The following is a 12368-nucleotide window of genomic DNA, read 5'->3' as shown; positions in this document are numbered from 1 at the left end:
TTTTTTTCCCCCCCCCCCCCCCCCCCCCCACGTTCTTTTAACTTATTAAATAATTTTAATACAACTTGTTTCAAAAAAATAATTCTTTATTGCACATGTACAGGCCACGCCCTGACACTTCATTTTTAAAAACAGAACGAACCATATGTACCAGGGATGTTGCGAATGTGGAATTTTAGACATCCGCGGATGCGAATGCGGATGCGGATGTTTAAAAGCTAACATCCGCGGATACGGATGCGAATGCGGATGGCAAATATTTTTAATACCATGTTCTGACCGACGACGAAAACACTTTGAAATCGAGTTTTGGAATTGTGGGCTGAAGGCTGTTCACACCGGCTGTTAGTGTTTTCGTTGACATTTCTTACATCCTCTCATTGCAGTTTGGCTACACAAAAACAAAACCAAAATGCTTTTCCCACATTTTCTTTTCATTAGCAACCTCTTACTTTCATTCTTATTTTACTTTGGCCAGCCAATTAACAATAAATACGAAATAGCTTATTAAAGATGATAAAATATGACTTCCACTTCGATAAATAATCGAAAAAACTAGTGAAGACACCGATTGGAACGAATGGAACGTGAGTTTTCAAGTAGTTTTCAGCGGAAACTGGTTTTCGATTGACAGATTTTATATGGACGAAAACACATGGTTTAGGTCGAAAACCAGTTTTAGCAACGAAAACATGTTTTCGATGTCGGTCAGAACATGGTATAAGAAATAATTTTGGTGAGTACATTAGGCGATTTAGGTAAGTAAAAAATGGAAAAGTTAGTTGTTGTTGTTGTTGTTGTTGTTTTTGTAGCGGCTACTAAGCCTCGTTCGGGTCGGTTCATCCATCAGCGTTGTCGCCAATCTCAGACAGGGGGAGACCCCTCCCCCTCCTGACGTGCCTTGGCGAGGGCTCTTCCACGAGCAGCTGTCCGCTGGGATGGCCACGTCTGTGGCTCCCAGCAAGGAACTGCTTGCAGAGCAGTATGTTATGCTCCCTTACTGGGAGCATCTAGGCCTCGTCTTGTAGGTGGTGTTGGGGCGTCATCAGGAGGCATCCTGTCGCTGTTCGTAATACCGTGTTTTGGCAGGTAGCTTCATCCACTGCGTCCTGCTAGTCCCCGACGACCATACGGGCGCTGCATAGTTTAGAACCGGCCGGCCAATTGCCTTGTATGTTGCCAGCAACGTTTCTTTATCTTTGCCCCAAGTGCTGCCGGCCAGCGACTTGAGGACATTGTTGCGGCTCTGTACTTTGTTGACAATTGCGGTTGTATGCGCCGAGAAGGAGAGCAGACTGTCGAAGGTAACTCCGAGGATTTTCGGGTTATTCACCGTCGGTATTGTTACGCCATCGACGTGAATACCCAGTTGCAGTCTGACCTCTTTCGTCCAGGTGGTGAAAAGGGTTGCCGAGGATTTCGCAGGGGATGAAGAAGCGAGAAAGTTCGGCGAGATAACCGTTTACTTTCGAGCAAAAGTCATCAATTCCATTCCCAGACGCCGTGATCGAACAATCCTCAGCATACGAGACAATATTAACACCCTCTGGTGGTTGAGGTAGCTTTGAGATGTAATAATTAAACAGTAGCGGGGACAGGACACCACCCTGTGGTACCCCCTGTTTAATTTTACGTGGCTTGCTGGTTTTGTCTCTGAAGATTACTGACGAGTGTCGACCACTCAGGTAATTCGCCGACCACCGTTTGAGTCCCTGTGGGAGTGAGGAGGCCTCTATATCCTCTAGTAGCGTTGAATGACTGACAGTTTCGAACGCCTTGGACAAGTCCAACGCTACTAGAATAGTTCTCTCACAGGGTCGGTTTCGGGTTAAGCCACGAGTTATCTGAGTATTTATGGCANCTGTCCGCTGGGATGGCCACGTCTGTGGCTCCCAGCAAGGAACTGCTTGCAGAGCAGTATGTTATGCTCCCTTACTGGGAGCATCTAGGCCTCGTCTTGTAGGTGGTGTTGGGGCGTCATCAGGAGGCATCCTGTCGCTGTTCGTAATACCGTGTTTTGGCAGGTAGCTTCATCCACTGCGTCCTGCTAGTCCCCGACGACCATACGGGCGCTGCATAGTTTAGAACCGGCCGGCCAATTGCCTTGTATGTTGCCAGCAACGTTTCTTTATCTTTGCCCCAAGTGCTGCCGGCCAGCGACTTGAGGACATTGTTGCGGCTCTGTACTTTGTTGACAATTGCGGTTGTATGCGCCGAGAAGGAGAGCAGACTGTCGAAGGTAACTCCGAGGATTTTCGGGTTATTCACCGTCGGTATTGTTACGCCATCGACGTGAATACCCAGTTGCAGTCTGACCTCTTTCGTCCAGGTGGTGAAAAGGGTTGCCGAGGATTTCGCAGGGGATGAAGAAGCGAGAAAGTTCGGCGAGATAACCGTTTACTTTCGAGCAAAAGTCATCAATTCCATTCCCAGACGCCGTGATCGAACAATCCTCAGCATACGAGACAATATTAACACCCTCTGGTGGTTGAGGTAGCTTTGAGATGTAATAATTAAACAGTAGCGGGGACAGGACACCACCCTGTGGTACCCCCTGTTTAATTTTACGTGGCTTGCTAGTTTTGTCTCTGAAAATTACTGACGAGTGTCGACCACTCAGGTAATTCGCCGACCACCGTTTGAGTCCCTGTGGGAGTGAGGAGGCCTCTATATCCTCTAGTAGCGTTGAATGACTGACAGTTTCGAACGCCTTGGACAAGTCCAACGCTACTAGAATAGTTCTCTCACAGGGTCGGTTTCGGGTTAAGCCACGAGTTATCTGAGTATTTATGGCATTAAGTGCTGTTGTTGTGCTATGCACTTTATGGAACCCATGCTGATGCTTCGCTAGGGTCAGGTGGTTCGTAAAATATGGGAGCAGCAGGGCCTCGAGTGTCTTCGCTACCGGGGAAAGGAGAGTTATCGGGCGATAAGACTTTCCTCCCTTGGCTGGTTTCCTCGGTTTGAGCAGTGGGACCCCTCTCCCCATTTTCCAGATGTCTGGAATGACGAGAGTGGCCATAGACAGCTTGAGGACCTCCGTTAGGTATGCTACTCCCGCANCCCGGTTTGAGCAGTGGGACCACTCTCCCCATTTTCCAGATGTCTGGAATGACGCAGGACCCAAATTTTTCAGCATCAACATGCATATTCCGTCGGGTCCAATGGCTTTGGAGGCTTTCGCCTTCCCGATGGCCACCCTTACCTCACCGCTGGTGAAAACAACAGGCGCACTAGGTTTTCGCATTTTGTGCAGCCTTCTGGTCACTCGAAGTTTGGCTTTATCCACCGGAGGATGCAGAATGAACTGCCGGCTAAAATAGCTCGCGCATCGCTCCGGGTCCGACGAAGCGGGGTCACCAATGTCTATCCCGACTCTGTCGTCACGCTTCGTCGGGTTGGACAACGGCCTCACGGTTGACCAAAGCTTGCTCACACCAGAGGCGAAGTTACAGGCCTTCAAGTGCTCTTCCCATTTCTTCCGCTTATGTACGTTGCCGAATTTTCGAAATGAGATCCCTGATACGGAAATTTCGGACGTGGATCCTTAATACATCCTGCTGGGATGATGCGAGCTGCAGCAGCGGTGACAACCCTGCGGAACTTACGTTCACATACATGAACGTCGTTTGGTATGGGTAGTGCAGTGAAGGCGCCCTCAGTAACATCCGTGAAGCCTTTCCAGTCAGCTTTGGAAAAGTTGACATAAGTCCGGTGATCCACGGAAGCAAAGTCGGCAGGTTTATCAATCGAAATGACTATGGGCAGATGGTCTGATGCTAGAGTCAGCATAGGTCGCCATGATACGCTGTTTATCAGACCAGCGCTGACAATGTTAAATCTGGCGAGCTGCAGCAGCTGCCCATAATCCTGGTGGGTGCATCGTCGTTCATTGTGCAGAATGTCGAATCGTCTATCTGCTCAGCCAGATGTATTCGCCTACGATGATTTGTCAGGCTTGAGTGCCAAAGATCGTGGTGCGCGTTAAAGTCACCAACTACCATACGGTTTTCACCTCTGAAAAGCGCGCCTATTTCAGGGTGATATCCTGCCGGGCAGCTGGTGACAGGGGGTATGTATACGTTAAATATTTGGAGCTCAACATCGCCTGACCGGTTAGTAATACCCTGACAGGGTTGAATTGCCGTGCAACTTCGTCTCTTTGACCACAGCTATTAATATTCCATGCCTTCCTATAATGACAGTTATCTCCTCAATCTTGCTCTGGAGTCCGTTACAGTTAAATTGTAGCACCTTTGTGTGCCTTGGGAGACCGATTGTGATGTGTGGTATTAGAGAGTTGTGTTACCTGCCGGCCCCCTGCTGTACGTGCTGCAAAAGGGGGTGCTGCCTTGTGGTGGTGGTTGGCGGCGTCGCGGGGGAGGGATGCGACTGGGCAGCACAGCAGGGGCCCACATAGTCACTCGTCCAATCTCGCGTGTTATGGAGTCCTGAGCACACCCTGAAGTGGCACCAGCCGAGGCAGGAGTTGCACTTGACTGATGTCACGTTACGGTATATTCTGGACTGACAAACAGAGCAGATTGTCGGAGGGGCTAGGAGTTGCCGGCGGCGGTGTGTAGTTGNAGGCAAGAGTTGCACTTGACTGATGTCACGTTACGGTATATTCTGGACTGACAAACAGAGCAGATTGTCGGAGGGGCTAGGAGTTGCCGGCGGCGGTGTGTAGTTGCTATTGTGTTTGTTTGTGTGTCTATTGTTGTGTTGTGTTGGGGTGTGGGTGTGTTGATTGTGTGTTGCCCAGGCGGTTCGCACAGCATGGGGCCACGAACGACGTGGTCCATTGCCTGTGCGTACGTAGGCCCGAGCAGTTACGGAGGTGCCTCCACCCGTCACAGGCATTGCACCTGACCGAGGTGGAGTTTGTATGCAGTCGTCTCTGCTGCGTAAGCAGGTATAAATTTCTGGCCCTGGGTTTGACTCTATGCCAGCCCTGAGCAGAAGGGTACGGAGAAGATGTAGCCCTAGAGTCGAGCAACGTTTGATGGATTTCGCCGACCTAAACGGGGTTAGTACTTAGATTAAAAATTGGAACATTGTATTTAAGAAAGAGTAAGAGTCAAGAGTAATTCTGCTGCCTTTTCCGGTTACAGCCTGTTTCCTAACGGGTCGTAAATCAAACCTGTGCACTAAGTAACTACTCGCTCGAGGCGACAAACTTTAAAAAACTTGAAAATTGACAAAATTGTAAATTCTTTTCGATTGACAATGCACCAGTTGAGAGGACTTTCAGTTGTATTTCTTTTTTATTGCGGTGCAATAATTCCTTTTTGACAATTGCATCGGGGCTGCAAGTGTCGGATGTAACCTCCTGACTTCCATCTTCACAATCTAGCATCATGGCAAGATCGTTGTTTAAACACCGTTGTGTTCCAATTTGGAGAACCAATTCTTTTCTTTGTTTCAAATTTGGAGAACCTGTTACATCATCAGCGTTTTTCGATTTTAGTTTTTGTAATTCATTTTTAATCCTGTCTTCTGGGACTGGTTTGAAAAATTTGTGCTTATAGCGACGTTGTGAATAGGTGGATATGGCAAATAAATTGTTATTTTCTAGGGATGAAAATTTCGAAGAAAATTCTGTTTTGAAAGTCGTGGCTGCCAGCAGAATTAGTTTAAAATCCTGTTATTTTGTTAAAAAGGTACCCCGCTTTTTATAGTAATTTGAATTAATGAAATCACGACCATTAATGAATAGCTTGTATATAGTTTTTTATTATTAGTTAGTTGAGCTCGGCTTTTCCTAGTTGCAGGCAGTCACAATTAATTACTCACCGCTGTCGGTACCATAACCCATCAAATCCCTTTTGTTTTTTTATTCCGTGCCCTCAATGTGTTTTGATATATTTTTTGATGGGAATGAGCGCAAATTTTCAAGATATCGTTAATACTATTTTAAAAGAGCGTATTTCACATTGTCGTTGAAATACAAAAAAGCACAACTAACTAAATTTTTTTATTACCTAAAACGATGTGGGGACTTATGATTCGATGAAATGAATCATAATCAAAGTGAATTTTGGATTTTTTGGTAGTTAAGCTCTTTCCATACTATACTAACGACATATTGCATGCCAAGTCCCACTCCTCAATAGATATAAAATTCACCTTGAATTAATTCTTATTTAATTTGTGAACTTGGCTGTCAACTTATTTAGTAAATACATATCATTTCATCTTTATTTCGATGCGTGCTAATTTTGACAATTTACACAAAATTAAAATAAATGTTTTTGTTTCTGAGCTGAAAAACTAATAAAAGGGAACACGGAACTTAAGCATACTAAGTTTTATGAGAAAAATAATAATTTCGCTTTTCTAAGAAAAAGTAGAAAAAAACTAGCTATTGACGTAGCATCTCCACAGGTGAAAAATGTTGGCCACAATTTTTTGTTTGCCAGATATACTATTTATCAGTGCACTTGCACAATATTCGCATTCGCAAAAGCTCGGCATCGATTATTGCAAATGCGAAAGCGAATACGAATGTTAAAATTTATGCGCAAGTTCCGCGGTTGCGAATGCGAATGCGAATATTCGCAACAATCCTGATATGTACATACCTATGTAAATGCCACAAGAACCCAAATTTTCAACTTCAAGCAGCATTTACAGTGAAAGTATGAAAGTTATGCAAAAACAAATAGCATTTTTGAATTTATCGTGCTCAATTTTACTAAGAAGCAAATTTTCATTTAAATCCGTCCATAATTATATTTTTCCCCACATTTCATATGGAACGGAAGCACTGTGGTGCGTCCTACTGTTATAACCAGGGAACGGATTTTTAGGACCTAAAAACCTATAAAAAAGGCAAAATAAAATAACGAAATAGGCTGGAAAAGGCAAAATAAAATATCGAAAAGGCACTAGGTATTGCAAAAACAGCAAAATAAGGCACTAAAAAAGACAGAAAATACGAAGAACAATCAAAAAATACATTTATTTTGGAAATATTTATATTACAAGTAAAAAGAAAAAAACTATGAACTAGTTTCATTTTATGAAAAATTCGTACTTTGAATCTTTGACTATTTTGTCCATTCAAGTTTCTAACTCATAAAACTTTAATCTGTATAATTGTAGTAACATTGAACCACAAGATGCATTTTGAAGTTTTCTGGCAGCATTTTCAGTCGATTTTCGCGAAGAAAGGCCTTGAATGTACTAAATGTGCGCTCGACGCAAGTTGATACAAGTGGAGCCCAATTTAAATATGGAACGTTTGAAACGTTCATATTATCAGGAATAAGGGCCTTTTCCTCGCCCTTTACAATTTTATCCACATCCCTTATTGTCTCCAAGCCTACGTTAGCTGAGAAAACGGCTTCGAATTTTTTCAACACCAATTTGGCAAGAGGTCCCTGCGCCTTTATAAGCCGCATGGGCGTGTGTATATTTTTTAATCTTAAAAAAAAAAATTGTAAATGCTATAATCACTTTTTTAAAGGTAGAAAAGGCAAAGAGGGCAAATATCTTAAAAAAGCCAAATCTTTTAAAAAAGGCAACATCAAATGTGTATATATGGAATCAGGAAAAGCTAAATCGTGGACATTCTTAAACGAATATACTCTATCTCTTTAGCAGAAAAAAAGGCTATTTCCATAAAATCCGTTCCCTGGTTATAACACAAATGGAGGGACCTACAATTTTACGCCGCCTTCCAACGGCAAATGATTTTAATGAGAAGCCTTTTCAACTTTTCAAAACTTTTCTTATTTAGATGTTGCTCGGATCAGGGAGCGAACCCAGGTCCGGTGGAGTGGTAGTACGCACCTCTAATCACTCAGCCACAGCGGCCGCCGGCCGTTATAAATATAGTTACCCTCAAATATTCTTGAGCAGATGAAGTTTGTGGATTTGCCGGCTTTTTTGCATTTTCCATGACTTTCCGCAAGATTTCCGGTGATAACTGTTCGCTTTCCTGTCGAATATTCTCTTTAAGGGCTGCGATTGTCTGAGGCTTGTTGACATAAACCCGCGACTTTAAGTAGCCCCAAAGAAAGAAGTGATTAAGAAGAAGGGTGATTAATTAAGCGCCACATTGTATGTATCTGTGGAAAGATTTACATGTGTATGTATGTGCATAAGTTTTACTGACTACGTGCCTGCCACGTGAAAAAGGCGGTTGTTTCAAAAAATTTTAAAATTTGGTTAAAAATCCCACTATTTATCAGAGAAGTGCACACATTTTTCATTACAAGATTACAATTTGAGCCGAGTAAAAGCTGCTTTGTGTTTGTAATTTAATATTGAATTTAAGGATATTAGAAAAATGTTGAATTACATATGTACTCCAACTGATCTACGACTTGTATATAATAGCTCGCTCAAAAATATCGTGCATCTTTTTTACCTATCGGTTTTTGCACTCACTTACTTTCATAACTTAATATTTTTGCAATTTGCCGCACTGTCACATTTTGTCGCACACTGATTTCGTTCCACTAATATTTATGTTGCAAAACTTGGCATCATTGGTTTATTCTTTTTCATTCCATTTGGTTTCTTGGATGGAGCCTTTTAAAAACTTTTCAGACATAATTATTATTTTCCACTTTTTAACAAAATATGCGCGTTCATTTTTTTTTTATTGGAAATATTCTATTACCACCAATAAATTCACCGACGGCCACGGCCAATACTTGCGTATGTATCCACACGGTGCACGATATGGTTTTTGCGCCGGCTTCCGGTTTGTTCGGTTGGTTACCTACGGTTGCGTCAGCGTATTGAGTGGGTGAAAATGTGTACAACGCGGCGGTTGCGGATGTGACGACAGCGCGAGGCGTTTTTACCGCACTTACGGATGAAAGTGCAATGAGGGAAATGGTGGCCATTGAAAGGTGGTTGCGACGACGGTCGAAGAACGACGTAAGAAGTTAAGAGGCGTCAGAAGTTGTTTTATTTATGTCTTACCGGATGGTCAGCAAGTTCATATTTGTATATTTTACAATTGATCTTAATGTGACACAAATGATATGCCATGGCATAGTGAGTGAATAGTAGTGTTGTGTTACGCCAAACAACAACATGTGATAGCGAAAATGCTAAAACGATAAATGGTAAATACTGGTGAATGGTGGATGAGAGATGCGAGATGCGAGATGGTCAAATGCACAAATTGTTAGCAAAGCCAACAGAGATGCAGAAGTGCTGTTGTTCACTTTTCGGCAAATGGCTTTATTTCACATAGCCATACATACACATATCCATGTACATATTTATGTATGTGCTATGTACATAACTGTGTAATATTTTTATGCTAAAGGAATTAAATATGTAATTTTGACCTCATATGTACATAAGTATGAGCATATGTGTCTATACGTATAAACAAATAAAGCTTACAAAACTTTTTGAATTCTACAAGCTCTACGAAAGTATTAGGGAGTACTTTTGTATATGTTTGCATAAGTTCAAGTACACATATAAATATGTACATAAATACACAGATATCTACGTATGTGCATACTGCTCGTATATAGATACTATTAAATCTTCCAGGTATGAACTTGTGCGTATCTAAATAAATACATATGTAGAAATATATACTAGGTACTCACATACATACATATGTATATATCCATTTTGTCACGTACATATTTATGTAGGTATGTAAGTACACTGAGGGAAAAACATTTTAGAATTAAAAAAAACGTGCTAAATTTAAAAAAAATACCCATATGAAAGAGCACCAACCAAACTCGTTTTAAATTTGAGTATATACGTTATATAATATGTCATTGTCAAGTGCACAGATACTCTTTTGTAATTAAGAAGGAAAAAAAAATGTATTTTATATTCCGTCTGATGGTAATTGAACCCGGACCCTCTTGGCGGCAACCAATTATATCAAGCGTCTTTGCACACTCAGCTATAGCCAAACAAGTAAATGAGGTTGTTCACACTTGACTGTATCAGGTTATCTGGTTAAAAATTATTATTGTGTAGTGTATTTTATTATTGTAAACTGAATAAAAAATATAATCACACAATCACATAACCTGATAACCAGGCAAGCGTGAACAACCTCAATGTGTTTTCAAATGTTGAGTTTGAATCAACATCACAGCTCGCGATTAGTGCATTATGTCATACCATGTATGTGTGTATGAGTGTGCGCTTTCACTCATGAGCACGTGGGTTCAAGCCCTGGTCAAAGCAACATCGCAAAAAATGTAGAAAAAGGTTTTTTCTTAACAGCGGTCGTCCCTCGGCAGGCAATGGCAAACCTCCGAATGTATTTCTGCCATGAAAAACAGCTTCTCATAAAAATACAATCGCCGTTCGGAGTCGGCGTAAAACTGTAGGTCCCTCCGCTTTGTGTGACAACATCAAGGCGCACACCACAAATCGGAGGAGAAGCTCGGCCAAACACTAACATATGTGTAAGCGCCAATCTATTATTATTATTATTATGTGTGTATGTGTTGTCACCGCTGTGCATGCTTTGTATACATATATGTAATTTCTTAATTACATATGAAAAAGCATCCGAAACGTTTAAAACGCCATCCGTGCAGCGAAAAATGCTTAATTTTAATACGGCGGTATTTGAATTGAATATTTCCATTATACGTAGTGTATGTATAATGGGAAAATCCATTTTTTTATTACTTTTCACTTGATTTAAATACGAACATTTTAAGTCGTAATCAAATAAAAAAATTTTTACAATGCGTTTTTTTTCTCAGTGTATATATTCTTACACATGTGCATATACATAGATGTGCGTTAAGACCAAAGCAGGATGCCACACAAGTAAGCTTTTAAGACAAAAGCGGAGAGATTATTTGCAGTCCTCATTGACTTTGTTGTAGTTTATGTACTTTTCTTTCATCCTGTTGTTGGCTGTGCAATGTTTGAATGAACAAAGCACAATTCTGTTACTGATGTACTTAAAAATACGAGTATGAACGAAATTCTATGAACATTAGGGTGTATGCTATTTACCAAGCTAATTTTTGCATTTTTTTTTTGTAAAGTAAAATAAGTAATTTTAAACTATGTATTCTATTTTCTCAACACATATCCAGTTCCACTTAAATATATAGGCGCATATTCATAGTCATATTTAGTACTCAACTAAGTCAAAACTATTCTAAGTCACAACTAAAGCTATTCATAGTCGCCTTAGTTTCGACTTTTCTGGCTAAGTACCAACTTAAAATTTACTTTCGGCTGCAGCTGCAACTAAGTCGTAACTAGGAAGAAGTATTTTATCAAATTAAGGGAAAACAGACAAAATATGTAAAAATTAAGTTGGTAGAGGGTGATTTTGATAATATTGAATAATCTCCAATTAAAATTTACAAAGATCGATCCATTTTATTCGGAAGATGAAATTAATTGCGTATTACAATTCGAATAAATCTAAATCACAAATTTATAATTGGAATAATTTAGATAAATTCTCAAATAATAAGTCAGTTTCACGCTAGTTCTTTTAAAGTAAATTTGTGCATAACATTTAGATATCTACTATTTGTATGTTTCACAGCATGCTTTCGATAAACATCGACTTCACATCACTGCGGTTGTTCTGGCTATTTCCCACAATTAACAAGAAAATGATACCTTATTCTTTTGCATAATCATGCAATGAAAATAAAAATTTCATAAACGGATGATCAAACTTGACATTATTTAATAAAAATGTAATTTTCCCAAAATATCGTAAAGAAAAATCGATACATTTTCACACTCATTTTGCTATATCGTAAACTAAGTCGAAACTACTTAGTAGAAGTCTGAAATGCGGCTATGAATAGAGGTAAATTTAAGTTGCAACTTTGTTAGTTTCGACTTAGTTGCTGGACTATGAATACGCGCCATAGAGATTTATAAATAAATAAATAAATAAAAAATCTTAGGTATTCAGAAGTTGCTAAATATCAAAGTAAATAGAATTTATGCATTAAGGGGATGTTAAATACTAAATACATACATAAGTACTTAAATATTTGAATGTATTAGATAGTACTAGAGTACTTACTAAGGTAATTAATTTAATGTTCAACGGCTCAGAAAAATAAAGAGTACGCAATCGCTATTTTAGCTTTTTAAGGCAATGAGAATAATGAATGCTTCGTTGTTTTCGGGGATTTTCGACAATTTTTCAAGATTTTGATAAAGATTTTTTTTTTTAATTTTATCGAGACTTTACTGGATTTTCCGTATTTCACTTTTCGGGATTTTTAAACAACTTTTAGGTTTACTAATTATTTTACATAGAGTTTACATTGTTTGGGATAACGGTAGTTAAAGTTATACTCGAATACTAAAAAAGTTCACAAAAGTTGCATTGTGAATATACCAAATCTGTGCATCAGCCGATTTTGGTT

General features: G+C 40.2%; 1 protein-coding gene across 1 annotated transcript in view; it reads right to left on the bottom strand.

Moving 5' to 3' along the window:
* Positions 1-9005, bottom strand: part of Lim3 (Lim3 homeobox protein) — a 204060-nt gene extending 195055 nt beyond the window's left edge. Inside the window, exon 1 of the mRNA XM_017631933.1 lies at positions 8941-9005. The gene's annotated coding sequence lies outside the window, so the exon portion shown is untranslated. The remainder of the gene's footprint in view (positions 1-8940) is intronic.
* Between the last annotated feature and the right edge of the window lie 3363 nt (positions 9006-12368).

This window comes from Rhagoletis zephyria, unplaced genomic scaffold (assembly GCF_001687245.7).
Source record: "Rhagoletis zephyria isolate East Lansing unplaced genomic scaffold, Rhagoletis_zephyria_1.1 Rzeph_scaffold_00005, whole genome shotgun sequence".
NCBI classification, from domain to species: domain Eukaryota; kingdom Metazoa; phylum Arthropoda; class Insecta; order Diptera; family Tephritidae; genus Rhagoletis; species Rhagoletis zephyria.
The sequence above is the reverse complement of the archived record's forward strand: the minus strand, read 5'-3'. Positions and strand labels throughout refer to the sequence as shown.